Source organism: Loxodonta africana, chromosome 19 (genome assembly GCF_030014295.1).
Source record: "Loxodonta africana isolate mLoxAfr1 chromosome 19, mLoxAfr1.hap2, whole genome shotgun sequence".
Lineage (NCBI taxonomy): Eukaryota > Metazoa > Chordata > Mammalia > Proboscidea > Elephantidae > Loxodonta > Loxodonta africana.
This window is the reverse complement of record NC_087360.1, coordinates 17,898,844-17,910,260: the sequence shown is the minus strand read 5'-3', so window position 1 is coordinate 17,910,260 and position 11,417 is coordinate 17,898,844.

The following is an 11,417-nucleotide window of genomic DNA, read 5'->3' as shown; positions in this document are numbered from 1 at the left end:
GAGTCACACAGGCCACCTACCATCTGTGTGACTTGGGCAAGTGTCATCACCTCTCTGAATCTCGTTTTCCTATTCTGTAAAGTGCAGATAATAATCGTAACTAACTTCTTGGTAACTAACTTCAGATGACATCCTGCACATACAAGGCTGAGGCCAGTGCTTGGCATAGGGCACACACGCAGTTCAGCCAGCTCCCTTTCCTCTGCACCTCCTGAGGCCCCATCTACCACTCTTGTTCAGTAGTGAGATGCTAGAGATTCGGCGGCGGGGGGGGGGGGTGTCTGTGTGTATCTCCCACAGGCTCTCCCTGTTCTGGTCTCTGGCCCTGGTGCTATGCATGCATGAGAGCAGGGTGCAGTCTGGCTACTGCTTAACCTCATTTGAAGCATAGCCGGACAGACTGCTAACATGCCACACCTGACTCATGTCAAGCGTTCACCCACTGTCTGCTTCTTTCTCTTACCCACGTGCAAGCAATTAAGGAAAGCAACTGCCTGGAGGCTAAAGCAAACAAGGGAAGCATGGCAAATTGTTCCCTAGCTCACCTACTGGAAGGGCCTGACTTGCTGTACAGAAGCCCCTCAGGCTCCTAAAGGACAAATACTGAGACTGACAGGCACAAAAGATGAGGCTTTGAGGGCTGGCTGCAATGCCCATCAGCACGGGCAGGGGGTAAGGAGCCCGCCCTCTCACAGTTCGGAGTCAATCCCTGTCTTACCTGCTCCAGCCCTTAGCACAATCAGTGTTTGGCAGGATTAGCAACAAATGTACATTCAATAGAAATCACAGGAGATGAAGTGCCTTGTCAGAATCCCTCGGGAGTGGGCGAGAAGCAGTGGGCTGCTGGGTATTCTAAATCTCTGCTGTGCCACTCTTGGTTACCCTTTCTGAAACTCCCTAAATATCCTCGGGCGAGACCTCTCTGTCAGCAACTAGTTTCTGGAAAAGGGAAGAACCTGATTACATCACCTGTGACCATCAGGGCAAACAATTCAGAATTAACGTTCATGGAGCAAATGGATAAAACAGCTGTACTCAGTCTCATTCACTGTGGATTTATCCCAGGACGCCATTTCGTTTGTAAAATTAATTAATTCGGTCACTCATTTAACAAATATGTATAGAGACAGGCACTAAGTTAGGTACCTGAGAAACAAAGATTCATGCATTCCGTCAACAAATATTTACTGAGTGCCTGTTATTTGCAAGGCACTGTTCTAGGTACCAAGGAGCCCTGGTGACACAGTGGTTAAAGTGATCGACTGCTAACTGAGAGGTCGGTGGTTCGAAACCACCAGTAGCTTCTCGGGAGAAAGATGTGGCAGCCTGCTTCTGTAGAGATTTACAGCCTGGGAAGCCCTATGGGGTCGCTGTAAGTTGGAATCAACTCAGTGGCAGTGGGTTTTGGTGTTTTGGTTCTAGGCACCAGAGACATGGTGTGAGCGAAGCAAAAAAAAAAAAAAAATGGCGACCAGTTAGCATCGCTGGTGTTTAGTGCCATGAAGAGACATAAAGCAGGGTAAGAGAGTAGGACATAATAAAAAAAAAATAAAAAAAAAACCCGTTGCTGTCAATTCCCACTCATAACAACCCAATAGGACAGAGGAGAACTGCCCCATAGGGTTTCCAAGGAGCAGTTGGTGGATTTGAAATGGAGGGTGCTATTTTAGGGAAGGCCTCTCTAAGGGAGCGACATGTGAGCAGAGACTGAAATGAAGGAAGGGAGCAAGCCACGCATGGATCTGGAGGAAGGGCTTTCCTGGCAGTTGGGGACAGTTCAAAAGTCCTGAGGAGGGAACAGCTTGGCGTGTTCAAGGAGAGGCAAGGTGCTGTGGATTGAATTGTGTCCCCCAAAAACGTGTTGTAAATCCTATACTTGTGGTTACAGTCTCATTTGGGAATAGGATTTTCTTTGTTATGCTAATGTAACAGTGTAGAATGTGTCTTGAGTCCATCTCTTCTGAGATATAAAAGGAGCAGACTAAGCAAGGAAGAAAAGCAGAGATGGAAGAAGAGAGATGCCAAGCCACATGGAGATCGCCCAGGAGCAGAAGCTCAGAAGAGACAAGGACCTTCTTACAGAGCAGACAGAGAAAGCCTGCCCCTAGACTTGGCACCCTGAATTCAGACTTCTAGCCTCCTAAACTAAGAGAAAATAAACTTCTGCTTGTTAAAGCCACCCACTTGTATTTCTGTTACAGCAGCACTAGATAACTAAGACACAAGGAGACGAGTGGGCCTGAGTGAGCAAGGAGGAGAGAGGTGGAGATGAAGATGGAGAGGAAAGCAGGGGCCGTGTCATCAAGGGCCTTGGAGTTTCTCGTAAGTGTGAAGAGAAGCCATTAGCAGGTTTGTAGTAGAGGAATGGCGTATGATTGTTCACATTGTTGAAGAATGACTGGCTGCTTTGTAGCAAGTCAACTGTTGGGTGGCAAGTGTGGAAATATGGAGCCAGTTCGGCGCTATTCCATGGTACAGATGAGAGATGGGAGTGGCTGGACTAGAGTGATAATGGTGGGGGGTGGTAAGAGGTGGTCAGGTTTGGGAGATGTTAAAAAAAAATGGTAAGATTCAGTCCCTGCTCTCAAGGAACTCACCAAAAAAGAGACAGAGAAAGGAGAAAACCAACTATAATATAATGAGAAACATCGAAGAAAGGAATTGCAAGCTAGGTTAAATGGGAGCACCCAAGAAGAACTTTTACGTGGTGCAGCTGGAGAAGGTGTTAGAGAAGGTGACAGAGAAGGTGACATCTGAGCTCTGTTTTGAAGGAGAAGTGAAATTCCACCAGATGAAGGAGAGTAAAAGGAAGGTTATTGCAGGTGGAGGAAACAGCTTAAGTGAAGGCTGGGGAAGGTGGATCTGCAGCGTGTGCTCAGAAAGGTAAGTCCTGGGGGAGGGGTGGATGACAGGCCTGGAAAGGTGGTTTGGAACTGGACTGTGAAGGAGTTTGAATGTGATTTTCTGGAGTTTGTACTTCATTCCATAGGCAATGGAGAGTCTTTGAAGGTTTTATGAGTGTGAATAGGCCATAAGTGGAACTGTATTTTTGAACATAACACTGATGCATTGGGAGAGTGAACTAGTAAAAACTGAAGGCAAGAACTGTTAGGAATTCAGGTTCATTCATTCACAAAAATGACAGAGTGCCCACCATGTACTAGGCATTGGGAATACAGTACATAAGCCAAGCACTGTGCCTTCCTTCATGGAGATTAAGCCTGGTGGGGCAGTAATAAGGACTAAATGTAGAGGCTGAGTCAAAGGCAGGAAATATTTCAGAAATATCATCATCATGACATGGAAAATCTTGGATGTGGAAAATGGGAACTTGCGTCACTGACTGTGAGATTTAATGGAAAACGGTAACTACAAAGTATCCTGCCATGTAGAAATCACTTAAAAACAGTCCTTTGGAATCATATATACCTTTATAGCTTTAAAAATATTTTCACATGAAGTCTCTCTATTTGCCTTTTGAATGTTACACCAATGCTAACTATCAAGTAATCACATGTAGTCATATAATTGACTATATGACACTTGGTGAAAAATATGCAAAAGACGACCTCTTTTGGAGCGCGGGAAAGACACCCCCAGCACACAAGAGCACTTAAATAGAGAAGACAGGTCTGGGACCACGACGTCCACCTAGAGAGAACTATGGTGCTTAGCTGTCTTAAGTCCCATTTCTAAGGGAATCCATTCATAAGAAGTAAACCAGGGTTAAGGTCAAAATTCCCAAAATGTACACCGATCTCTCATTTAACGTATCTCAGCTTGATAATGTCATGTCCTTGTAGCCGACTCCTTTCAAAACTGTTCTCCTCTCCTGGCCAAGATTATATGTCATGTTTAGAGTCTTGAAAAAGGTTGTAGAGCATTTGCACGGTGGTGCTTGAATTAATTCTCTGTGACGTTTCTCGTCTAGCTCGTTCCTTTCTGCTGTTGCCAGAATCAAATTTTGCACTTAATCTCCCCCTTGTCTGCAGACGACAAAATCTCTCTGTTAGGTTTCAGAAAGCTGGGATTACAAAATGTTCTTATGGCTTTAAGTCCTCTGTGGTGATTGGGGAATTCAGGAAGGGATTGGATAAGGATTTTTTTTACGGGGGGGGGGGCAGGGGGTGTACCAGTCAGTGGATTATTAAATAGGGGATTCTTTTCCAAAACAGAGCTGAATATTTATCACTTAAGAGGATTCCAAGATTTTTAAAATAAAAAGAAAAGGGGTCTGCGTTACAAGGGCATGTGTATTTGTCAAAACTAAACTGTACACTTAAAACTGTACAATTCACTGTGTGCAAATTATAACTCAATAAAAAGAAAACTCAAGCAAGCAGGACAGAACATAGAAATAACCATACGGACAAGGAGAACCAACTCCTGGAACATCTTAGGGACATGAATTATGATTTTCAAAAAAGTAGCAGCTGATCTCAGATAGTAAGAGGCTCTGCCAGTGAGGCCACGGTTATCACATGTATCCTATGTAGGCCGCTGGCCTTCTGTGGTTTTGTGAGTACAGTCTGTATCCCAATCCTAGCTAGCAAGTTCTTTGTTTCCTGGTTACAAGGACAAAGGAGAGAAAAAGCATAGATGGGGGAGATTCTATCCCCGACCATGACAGTGAGTGGTTAAGAGCTACAGCTACTAACCAAAAAAGTCAGCAGTTTGAATCCACCAGGTGCTCCTTGGAAACACTGTGGGGCACTTCTGCCCTGTCCTGTAGGGTCGCTAAGAGTTGGAATCAACTCGACAGCAACAGGCTTGGTTTTTTTCATTTACTGTTAACTGATTGCCTAGAAGTTACCATTTTCTTTTAAGAAGAGGACGTCTGATCTCCCCACGTATGAGAACATGTTTGCATCGCCATCATTCTCGTTCATAATATCCGTTCCTTTCTTTCCCTAATCCAGAGCAGTTCTCAGCCTCTTTGAGATCCTGACTGAATGCAGGAAGTGATCGCCCCAATGCATTACTCCTTTAATACTGAGGCCACACATCCCTGTACTCTGGCAGCGTAGAAACATACGATAAGTAGCCAGCACACCAGAAGTCACTCATTACATCCCTGTGGTTTCCATTAGCTGAAGTGCAACCCATGTTCAGGTGACCTAACGACACTGCAACCACAGCGGCCTCCTTTATTAGCTGTCTCCCCCCGCCAGACTGTGCGTTCCACGAAAGCAGAGACAGGGTTTGTTTTATTCACTACTAGATACCCAGCGCCTATGCTGTGGCTGACGTATGAGACTATGCTCATAGTAGGTGCTCAACTAATCTTTAGTGAATGAATAACACATTCAAAGAAGCAAGATAGTTCCTGTTTTTGTAAAAATTAGTCCCCTGTGTTTGGACTTAGTGGGAGGAAAGGACATTAAAAGAAGATGCTACGTGGTTTGTTTTGCTCTTCTCCTTTGGACAGATCATTTCAGTTGTATACAGATACACAACCTGGATCCTGAGTGACTAACAAGCGGAAAGGTACATGTGACCTTTAAAGGCAGGGCGTGTTTTTGCCACAGGCAGGAGGGTTCTGTGTTTTAATTGCCTGGAGGTTCCATCCAAAATCAGAGTCAGCCAACAGTGCAGTCTGTGCACAGGGCAGTTACATCTGCCATGGCACTTGGAGTGGTGCCTGGCCCTCCACCAAGCAGACCTCCTGGAACTGAGTGGTTGGAAACAGACTGGGTTTGGCAAAGGAAGCTCATGTTGCTGCAGGGAAATACAGAGCTACTCAGGAAATAACCTAAAATAAGATCCTTTCAACAGACCTAAGTATTAGCTGAGGAACGGGAGGCACTGGGGAGCTCAGAGATAGAACTATTTACCAGCCAGTGTGAGAGTATTTCAGTATTTTAACAACTGAAAGGCAATACCAGAACATGGCAGCTTACTTCCAGCCCTAAGCACTGAGTTTGAGTTTAAGTATTAGTAGAGCTGTCCCCACCACAGGATGTCTGAGACACCTCAGCTTCTGGGAAGCTGTCATTCCCAGGATGTTGGCTGGGATATGTAGGGAATACCTTTGCAAGGACATCCCAACATTGTAATTCTAAAGGGCCCTGCTCATCTTACAGAGTTCTCAGATAATTTTCCTTTAACGAGAATGACATCACTGACCTCCAGGTAGATTCCAGGTGACTGCCCTATCTGGGGAACAATCATTTCCGTAGGCACATGACTTACTTTTACAGAGAGAAATCCAGAGACCTTATCAGGCAAATCTCTACTCTCACAGCTCTGACACAGCCAGCCCTGTCCCTGTGCCGTGTGTAACCCAGCAACAAGGACGTGCACGGGGACCAGACCGAGTGAGGAAGTCGAAGTTCTGGAACTATACTATCCAAAGACACTCCGCCTTTAATGGCAAAAGGCTTTTAGAAAAGACCTGGCAAATTCTCTGCCCTTTCCACTTCACTTTCTGTTCTCTTTTTATCTGCCTTCAGCATTTCCAATTAATCTTGGAATGAGAGCCGAAGGCAAGACGCCAGTAGTGCCTGAGGAATGCTAAAGAGCAAACCCACCCAGGGAAACAAATGCCAGCAAGGGACCCCACAACAAAGAGACAGACACTGCGAGCAACTCTCCTGTTACCACGAGGCTTGCGAGGCGTGTGCGCAGGTCTCCGCATTGGCACCATCTGCCAATTCCTCAGGAGGACAGAACAAACCAGTGAGGCATGAAGAGTAGATTATGTAACACTCGAGGATTGCTGTTTTTTAAGAGGAAACAAATGGAACAGATTGATTTGCTTGTCAGAGACATGTCACTAAAGGAGACCCATTCCCTTCTCTTCCAAAAGGTCCTCATTAAAGAGACATGATCTCACAGATTCAGGAAATGTGAAACCACAATCCACACCATTCATAACTGCAAGTCCAACTTCCGGAGTTACCCTGACAAATCCTATTCGTGTTCTCCTGCCTGAAAAGGGACTATTCATTCAGCTACCACCTGAAAGGCACCATCATGGCAACGAACAGAATTGCCAGTTGGCTTCCTTGAGGCTCAGGACCCGTGTGCTCTGCCTGAACTCTCTTGCTTCTGGGGAAGCAGCAGCTAATTCTGTGACCAAACCAAAAAAACCAAACCCAGTGCCGTTGAATCGATTCTGACTCATAGTGACCCTATAGGATAGGGTAGAACTCTCCCATAGACTTTCCAAGGAGCGCCTGGCGGATTCGAACTGCCGACCCTTTGGTTAGCAGCCGTGGCACTTAACCACTATGCCACCAGGGTTTCCAATTTTTGTGACCAGTGGGGTCATATTTACTATTCAGAGCTCCAAACAAGGGCTTTCAAGGGGCAGAAATGTGTTCTCTAAAATGCACGCACCAGGAAGGAGAAGTCATTGCATTTCTGGTATTCCTTTGCCATTGCCAGGCTTTTCTCAAAATGCCCGGCACAGTAGTTTTTAGAGTATGCTGGTTATAATAACCAGAACCTACTGCCATGGGTCCATTCCTACAGGTTCCAGCATCTCTGTAAGATACCAAGATTTAGATATTGTCTTTAACAAGTATTCAGTGAAGCCTACTGTACCAGATATTTTCCATTTGTCCCTCCAAACCCCGTTTTCCATGCTTCTCCATCCTGCTCTCTGCCTTGGAGTGCTGACCTGTATGGGCTACATCAACTCCCTTGCCCTCTATCTTCTAGCTGAGTTCTACGAACAAGAGGCGGCAGCGGCAGGAGACTGGAGGGCAGGGGGACAGTGAGGGTGAAGGATTTATTCCCCCAGTTCCATCCCTGCTGGACCACACCAGGTAGGTTGTGTCTTTCGAAAAAAAGGTCACCGCTCTTCTCAAAGAAGCCCTCTCCACACAATTCTCTCTTTCTCGAGAGAGTTTCTGTAATTTCTTCCTCCCTCAACCTTCAGAGCTGAGGTTGGTAAAAGCTCTAGCTTTACGTGCCCCCTGGGTAGTTCACGATCCCTTATGGTTTCTCTACACTCTGCCCAAACCTTTGTAAATAGTCCCTTTATTAAGCCCTCTTCTAATTATCTAATTTGAAAGTACCATCTGTTTCTTATTGGGACCCTGAGTGATACACCTACCACATGTAGCTGTCTGTTCTAAGCCCTGTACCACATTAACAAAAAAAAAGTAACAAAATAATATGATATGCTACTACTTTAGTTATTCTCAATGCTCACCTTTTCCCAAGACTATAATAACAACTTAAAGATACAACCTAATTCTGCTTTACAACATAATTGTGCAGTAGAGTTTGTAAGAGCTAAATATAATTCAAAGAACAAGCTTTTCATGCCATCAAAATTCATGTTAACAACTATAAAGAGAACTACAGAACTGATGCCCCTGACTTCAGATTGAACAAAAAACATACACCATTATCTTAAACCAATTCGATAAACATTTAAAAGCCCAATTAATATATAATGTATGTGGCCAACAAGGCAGTAACCTCTCAGTGAAGAACAACATAGACATAACCCCTGGCATTGTCAAACTTATTCTTGTATTATGCAATAAAACCAAAACCGACTGCCGTGGAGTCGATTTCGACTCATAGCGAACCTTTAGGACAGAACAGAACTGCCCCACAGGGTTTCCAAAAAGTGGCTGGTGGATTTGAACTGCCGACCTTTTGGTTAGCTGCCAAGCTCTTAACCGCTGTACCACCAAGGCCCCATGCAATAAATGTGCTCCTAAAAACTCAAATGCAAAATGTATTTTTATAAATCAACTAAGATGTTGCATCATCATGGGACGGTTCCTAGTATTTGAATCATAATTTTGTGAACTAACCATCTTTTGATCTTTGGAAACAATCCAGACATTCATCCATCCAGCCAGCTTCAAGTGCAATTTATCTTTAGCCTGTAGGGAGGATTGGTCTTCTGTGGTGTTCCTGGAATAGCAGAAATTGTGGAATGAAACTTCAAGGAGAGATAAGGAAACTACCATTTATAAAACACAGAATGCTAGGCAATTTACATCTGTTAGCACATTTAATCCTGGAAATAAACACATATTCCATCATGCCCTTATTTTCTACTTCTCAAAATTAAAAAACAAACAACGAAAATTAGTAGGGCAGGTGTGGAATTCAAAATCCTTTTTTTTTTTTCTGAATGAAAAAGCCAGGCAAAATATTATTCAGTGCAGGACTATAAAGACCACGTTACTCCCAGCTTCAATGGCTTCCCACTGCTCTTAGGATCAAGTCCAAAACTCTGTACACGGCCAACGTTTCCGGCTCACCGGCTCAGTTTTCTCCATCATCCAGGCTGCTTCGCACTTGAAGGCCTTTGTGCTGGTTGTTCCTTGGTCTGTCTGCAAACTCGTCCATTCCAGACTCACACTTGACCTTGGGTTTCTGCTCGGATATGTCACTTCCTGGGGACCCTGAAAAATGGAAGTCAGGCCACTGAATTGTAAAATTTTGCTATATACATTTACCACAATTTTTTTTTTTTTTAATAGAAAGGTCAAAAGAACCACGTTTGACTTTCTAGGTCTTCCCCTTCTCTCTCCCCCTGGCCCTGGAGTTCCAGGTCCAAAGAATGTCGGGAAGTTCTAGAAAGTCTTCTGCTTTCTCCCCACCTCAAGCGCATACACAGGCGGTCCACGACCCAGTGTTCCAGCCCAGTGAGAAGATACAGGTCCTAAGGGTCCCAACGCTAGAACATTCCTTGAGCCTCGTGCCAGCAGTCTCACGTAGTGTGAGTGGGCCACGTGACTTGCACAGGCTGCGCTTGCGCAGAACGATTATTCACAGGCGTCTCAGACCCCGCCCGGATGTTGCGCCTGCGCATTTCGCTTGAAGGCGAGAGGTGTGTCAAGATGGTTTTGACAGGCATGCACTGAGCACTGCTTACTGGCTGGCATTGAAACGCATTATTTCACCAAAAACTCCCAAGGAGATTAATATCTCCATTTTAGAAATGAGGAAACAGGCCATCTGCGGTTTTTGGAATTTGCCTGAGGGCACAGGTAATGGCAGTGCTGGGACTTGAACATCTGTTTCTCTGGCTCCCAGACACCAAAGCTCCCTTAGGCCTGAGCTCATTCTTCAGAAGTAAAGCTTTTTAAATGGTACAACCACTGTGGAAAACAGTTCGGTGGTTTCTCAGAAAACTGAACGTAGAACTACCACATGACCCAGCAATCCCAATCCCAGGTATATACCCAGAAGAAGTGAAGGCAGAAATGCAAACAGGAACATGCCCACCAGTGTTGATTGTGGCACTTTTCATAAGAGCCCCAAAGTGGAAACAACTGAAAGAGACGTTAACAAATGAATGTATAAACGGAACGTGGTATATACACACAATGGAATACTACTCTGCTATGAAGAGAAATGAAGTCCTGATGCACGCCACAACATGGATGAACCTGGAAAACATCATGCTGAGCGAAGTCAGTCAGTCCCAAAAGGACAAATACTGTATGTTCTCACTTACGTGAAGTAAACAATTATATAGAAACCAAAGATTATTAGTGGTTACCAGACGTGGGAAGGAAGAGAAAGGGAGAATTTATGCTTAGGGGGTATTACGTTTATGTTAATTGGTGGTGGAATCATTTGGAAAAGGACAAGGATAATGGGTACACAACCTGAAGAATATAAACAATGTCACTAAATTGCACTTGTAGAAATTCTTGAGCTGGTATATGTTCTGCTATGTATATTTTCACCATGATAATACTAATAAAGTAGAGCATGAGTTTCCTAAAGTGTGTTCCCCATTGGGAGGGAGTTCTCTCACTTCTCCTACCCTAGTAACCCTGAACCAGATGCCTCTTGGGTTCCTGTCCTGGCTTTAGGACCTTGGGCAAATCATGCCACTGCTGAGCCAGTTTCAGCATCTATAAAATGAAGACAATATTGTCTGCTTTCCATTACTTATGAAAATTAACTTTTCCATCAAATATGTGGTGATGCCTACCAGGTACTCCAGGTGTATACAAAAAAGAGATATAGATCTTATAAGTAAACAATATAGTGAATGAACATTCTAATAAACTCCAACACACTATCTGGATTGCTCTAGAAACCTGGGTGAGGTTGGGCCCGTTTCCTGTTAAGAACAGATGAGATCTAAAAATGGGCCTGGCGTCCCCAGTAAACCCCGCAGTTCTCTTTTGGGCTTCCCTCTTGGAAGGTGGGCAGCTCTGCCATGAGTTTCTCACAGCTGGCTCCTGAGGAAGTGGAAACAGCCTGTTACAGGTATGGGGATTCACAGCCAACAGGCTTGTCCTTTGCATTTCCGGAGTAGAGAGAGTGTTTCCATTACCTAATAAGAGAGAGGTCTGCCATGCTTTTGGAAATTCCTATTTTTTGCTCCGTTGAAAACAAAAAGAAGCAGGAAAGCAGAATTAGGAAGGACCTGAAGTTTTTGCTGGTATGTCTCATCTCAGCCAGGTCTCCAAACACATGTAGAG